This window comes from Rhinopithecus roxellana, chromosome 7 (assembly GCF_007565055.1).
Source record: "Rhinopithecus roxellana isolate Shanxi Qingling chromosome 7, ASM756505v1, whole genome shotgun sequence".
Classification (NCBI taxonomy): Eukaryota; Metazoa; Chordata; class Mammalia; order Primates; family Cercopithecidae; genus Rhinopithecus; species Rhinopithecus roxellana.
In genome coordinates this window covers 59,168,750-59,174,414 of record NC_044555.1, presented here as the reverse complement: position 1 = coordinate 59,174,414, position 5,665 = coordinate 59,168,750, and the positions used below count along the sequence as shown (strand labels likewise).

Genomic DNA, 5,665 nt, shown 5'->3' with positions numbered 1-5,665 from the left:
TACCTTATGATCCATAAGTTCCATTCTTAAGTTTATTTCAAACAGGAGTGAATATATTTGTTCACCAAAGACATGTAATAGAATGTTCATAACAGCACTGTTTGTAGTAGTTCCAAACTGGAAATTACTCATATGTCCATCAACGGTAGAATGGATAAATAAATTGTGGTGTGATCACACAATCAACTTCTGTATAGCACCAATAAACTATTGCTAAACAATGATGAAACTCCTAAACATAATATTAAATGAAAAAGAAGCCAGACACAAATGAATACATATTGTGATTGCATTTATATAAAGTTTTATATAAACAGGCAACACTAATCTTTGGTGATAGAAGTCAGGATGGCAGTTACCCTTGGGTGGGGGGAGCGGCATTACTGGAAAGGGGCATAAGGAAGGGTTCTGGGGTTCTGGTAATGATCTGTTTATTGACCTGGGTGCTAGTGATATGGATGCGATTACATCATGAAAATTCATCAAGCTTACGATTTGTGTACTTTCCCGTAATGTATAGTATACTTCAGTAAAAAGTTAATTTGCCTTAGGCAAAAGAGAAACCCATTATCTTAGGCAAGGTTTTTCAGTGGCTTCCCATGGTACTCAGAATAAAATCCAAAGTCCTTACCATGGCCTGCATGGCAATATATACATGATCTAGCCCCTGGCTACCTCCTCCACATGTAGCCGGTGCGCCTATAAATGTTAGGGTTGAATGAATGATTGAAGATCCCTGGGTGAATGGTCCACTAGGCTATAGCTGGGATTCCTCCCACAAAGGGAGACACCTGAGAAATTGTAAGTCATCCTGTTAAAAGGAAAGCTTTGTTAGTATAACCTCTCTTGTCCACCCCACCTCAGTTTGGTGAGGAGAAAGCTCAGAGCTTTCCCCAGTGCTTCCATGAACTTTGGCCAGTAAAGACTTAAAATATCATATCATAAGATGAGAGAAACCAGCTGGAACTTAACTTCTATCCCGTATCCTTCGATTATTCAAAGAAAAACAAAACACGGTCAACAGGCAGTGGAACTCCTCACTCCAATGTGATATTCCTGAGAGAATATTGACTTATTGCACTTCGTCTCTGGGACAAGTATTGAACATAGGGGAAGCCTTATATAAAATTGTTCAATAAACAAAAGATGTCTTTAACATGTGTTTGAGATCTTTCTTCTCATGATTCCATGTTAGGTACAACAACTATGACCGGGCTGTCATCAATACCGTTCCTTATGATGTCGTCCATCGCTGGTATACAGCACACCGGACTCTAACGATAGAGTTGAGGAGACCTGAGAATGAGTTTTGGGTCAAACTAAAGCCTGGCAGGGTGGGTCCTAATCTCTAAAGATGTCAAGCAAGCTTGTAATAATGAAGCAGTGAAGAACGGGTACTTACTTAATATGTGAGTCACAATGTTGCAAAGGAAAAAGAGGAAAGAGTCCTTGGTGTTGGTCATGGTCCTGCGGCTCACTCACTGAATGCCCTGGAAGCAAGCCTCATCCCATCTCTAAGGCATCAGTAACTCTATTTGTATGATGAGGGGGTTTAACTGGATGACCCCCAAGGGTCCTTCCAGCTTCATGATTCCGTAGTTTTATTTTGGTATTTCCTCTGGATGAAAAATACCTTCAGCTTAGCATAAAATGTCATGAGATAATTTAACCCTTTGAGAAAGGGTAGAATAAGAATTAAAGAAAAAGAAAGAAACCAATTATCTGATTTGCTTTGATAAGAGAACAATTACTTGAGAAACAGAAGCTCTTCCACTGCAGGGCCTATTACCTACTGTTGCCTCTGTTAACTTCCATTTAGCCTACTACAGGGCTATACACATCTTAGTTTCCAAACATTTGTTTAATTTCAAAAGAAAAATACCTCATTTAATGTAACCAGAGAACAACCTAAAGCTTGTCTTTTAAATGATCTCTTCTGACTTAGGGTTCCCTTGGTCTGTCCTTCTTCTGATAGTGTTTTCTCTCTTTTTTTTTTTTTTTCTTTTTTGCCCATTCACAGGTCCTATTTATAGACAACTGGCGTGTCCTACATGGCAGGGAATGCTTCACTGGCTACCGCCAACTCTGTGGCTGCTATTTAACAAGGGATGATGTATTAAACACTGCTCGCCTCTTGGGGCTTCAGGCTTAAAATTGACAGCATCGGGATTATGAATACACCTGGCACCCCGGCTACCAGAATTTCATATGGGCAGAATAATATTGTGTCAAACTCTACTTCAGATTGTCTCCTTATCCCATCCCACAAAACAGAAGCTGTCCCTTTCTCTAGTAGGGGAGACTTGTTAGAGAGGGGGGACTCTGAGCTATCTAATGTCAGACTTCTAGTGGGGCAGCTCTCTTCCTCATGTTATAACATGGATCCACTTGTTTTATTTAAACCTTTTAATATAATTTTGGTCAATCTCCTTCAGAAATATAATCTCCATATTGATAGGAAAGCAATAATTGCCATGAGGTAGTGATTTTTTTTTCCCAAGTAGATCAGTTAGAAAGAAATGCATTCTAGAAATAACAGAAATCCTGATAAAGCAACAATTTGCAAAATTTTTGGTCTTAGGACACCTTAACACTCTTTAAAGTTGTTGAAGGCCCCAAGGAGTTCTTGGGTGTGGGTTCTATCTATTGATACTAATTGTTTTAGGTATTAAGACTGGGAAATATTTAAAACCCAAGAACACAGAAGCACACATCCCTCAGCTGTCAGAGAGATGGCATAACCATATGTCATGTAGCCTCTGGAAAAGTCCTCTGTCTCCTCACGAGATACTGAGAGGGGGAAAAAAAGCTACTATTGCCTTTGTAACTTCCACTTAGCCTACTACAGGGCTATGCACATCTGGGTTTCCAAAGTCTGCTTAATTTCAAAAGAAAAATGCTTAATTGAATGTAACTCATCTTGGTGTTATTATACAAAATAATTTTTAATCTGCAGACCCACTAAAAGGGCCTCAGGGACTCCTCCAGGGGTCTTCAGACCATACTTTGAGAACCCATGGGCTAGCGACTACCTTGAGACAGTCCTTTACATAGGCCTGGGGATTAAAGGGTTTAGCTGAAACCCTAGATTTTTCTCTATAGCCTAATAGAACTCCAAACATTATAAGAATTGCTTGGTAGCATAAGCTCAGGGATAAGGTGGGAATTGAGTTCAAATATAGTGTTTTATCTTTGATACAAATCATCTCTATAGGAGTTAAATTAGGAAGTCACAACAGCTCCTGTTGAACAAACTCATCAGTGTGGTAATCCTATGAGGGATAATTGCAGAAAGGTTTTAAAGACTTGTGAGGTTCCATATGATAATTCTTTACACACACACACACACACCACCACCACCACCACCACCACCACCAAGAGAAGTACACAGGACTATCCTGTAATATTATTCAGGGAAATCAGCATGATAGATGCTGTGCCTCCGGAGAGTTCTCTGGAGATTACTACCCAAATGTGTATTTTGGCAATTTGGTGGTATTTAGGATGTAATATGTTTTCCTCCATTTCTGCTAATTTTTTTCTTTCTCTCTCTGTCTCTCTCATAAAATACTATACATGTTAATTACCAAGATTTGAATGAGTCAAATTTAGTAGCTTGCTGCTTTTATTTTTAAATGGCTTCTTTTATGTATGGGGGGAGGGCAGGCTATGAGGCTTCTTTTCCCTCAGCTTTCATTGAAAGTGAAGGTGTACAATAACCACATTGACCACTGTAGAATGATGAAAGAGAATATAGGCTAGGATGCACACAAGAGGGGGGAAAAGGCATTATTAGTGAAGATAGGAGTTACAAATCAAAGCAAAGTCAGTATTCAGATAGAGAATAGAGCCTAATCTGATGTTTGCAGGGAGTTCCTAGATCACATTTGGCAATTTACACATTATTTTATTGACACATCCAGTGCTCCAAAATGTGTTCCCAAAATATTTCGGCATTTTATTTGTACTATATAGGAATCTTTAGGGGAGTCCATGAAATTTGTTTTCCTCATAGGTCAAAGGACTGATAATTAACTTTGGTTCTTAAGGAGTATGCCCTTTAGCAATAAGAACAGCAATAACATTTTACCCCTGAAGTTTTTTCTCTATACCTACTATTATGCACTCCTAAAATATGTCATCATTAGTCTTCATGAGGATGTTTACCATTTTTGAAGTTTTGCGTAAATTAGCCTTGAAGATTACACTATAACTGAGGTCAGCATTGGTTTACGGCCAGCAAAGGACATGATCATGGCCCTGGAGAGATGAGGACACAAAACAAATCAATTTCCCCACTTACTGAAGGACTCCCCTTACCTTCTGTCTCTCCTGACACCTTGACTCATTAATTGTTTTACCCTCCTTTCTGGAAATTTGCAACCAATCCTTCTCAACAATGTACTCCCTTTGGTACATTGAAGAAAAAGAGAAGGGAATTATTTGAGTCCTGATCACGATGCATTGAAAACTTCCTATGTGAGATGTTTCTTTTTTTTACGTCTCTTCCAGGTGTCCCTGAGTATATAAGCATGGGTCTATGTCTACCAAGCTCACTGTAGAGTCACTTTTACCTTTTGCTATGGTGGAATGGGATCTGTAGGGTCAGGAACACACCACCTAACACAGTGCCTTATGGACAGTAGTTTTATAATACAGATGTGTTGGAAGAATAAATGAATGAGTCCTTTTCAAACAAAGTCACCAGAAGTTACCACATTCTCTGTACGTATGTCCTTTTTTGTTTGGCATTTAGCCGACACTGGCTTTTGTTCACTTTCATCTAGAGTAACCAACCATCCTCTTGTGCCCAGAACTACAGGATTTTCCATTTTAAAACTAGGGAGAGTCCCACACGAACCAGGACTGCTGGTCAGTCACCGTACCTTCTTGCTGCTAGCTATGTAGTTTTCTTTGGTTTTCATCACTGGTTCCCATTTCTTTGAAAGTGTTTGTAGGTCACAGACTGTGTAGTCCGTGATGAAAAGAACAAAAGATGTACGAATTATGGTGTGTTGTGATTCCCAAAGTAGGGTCCCCAGACCACCAGCAGCGGCATCATTTGAGAACTCCTTAGAAATGCACATTTTCAAGGCTCACCCCACGCCTACTAAGTAAGAAACTCTGGGCAGGGGTACCAGCAGTTTGTTTTAGCAAGCCCTCTGCAGGATTCTAACACATGACAAAGTTTGAGAACTACTGACAGGAAGAGTCCTGCTGCTGAGTTCTAGGCCCAGTTCTGGCACTGGCTCACTAAATGACTTGAGGCATGTACCTCTCCTATTTTGAACTTCAATTTTCTCTTCTGCGAAATGAAAGCCTTGGACTAGGCAGCGTCTAAAGGCTCTGTCACTCTGTAATTGTGCGACTTTGGTAACTTTGTTTGACTTCTCATTGCTTAAGTTTTCTCATATGGGTATGGTAAGGAAAATATCTACCTCACAGGATTTTCTAACAATTTTGTGATTATTAAGTAAGATGACTGATGACTAATAATGACAGCCAACTCCTACACAGTGCTTTGTATATCCTGGACTGTTCTAAGTGCTTTTAATCCCTGCGACAATCCCATCTCCATTTTACAAATGAAAAATAGAGGTCACACGGCTAATACATGTCAGAGTTTGGATTAAAACCCAGAAAAATCTGTCCCCAGAGACAACAA

The 5,665-nt window shown here is 39.6% G+C and overlaps 1 long non-coding RNA gene across 1 annotated transcript; it reads left to right on the top strand.

Moving 5' to 3' along the window:
• Positions 1–811: 811 nt before the first annotated feature.
• Positions 812–3,607, top strand: LOC115898658. The gene is made up of 2 exons (XR_004058318.1): positions 812–1,334; positions 2,021–3,607. It is a non-coding gene; the product is annotated as an uncharacterized LOC115898658 (long non-coding RNA).
• The last annotated feature ends 2,058 nt before the right edge of the window (positions 3,608–5,665 follow it).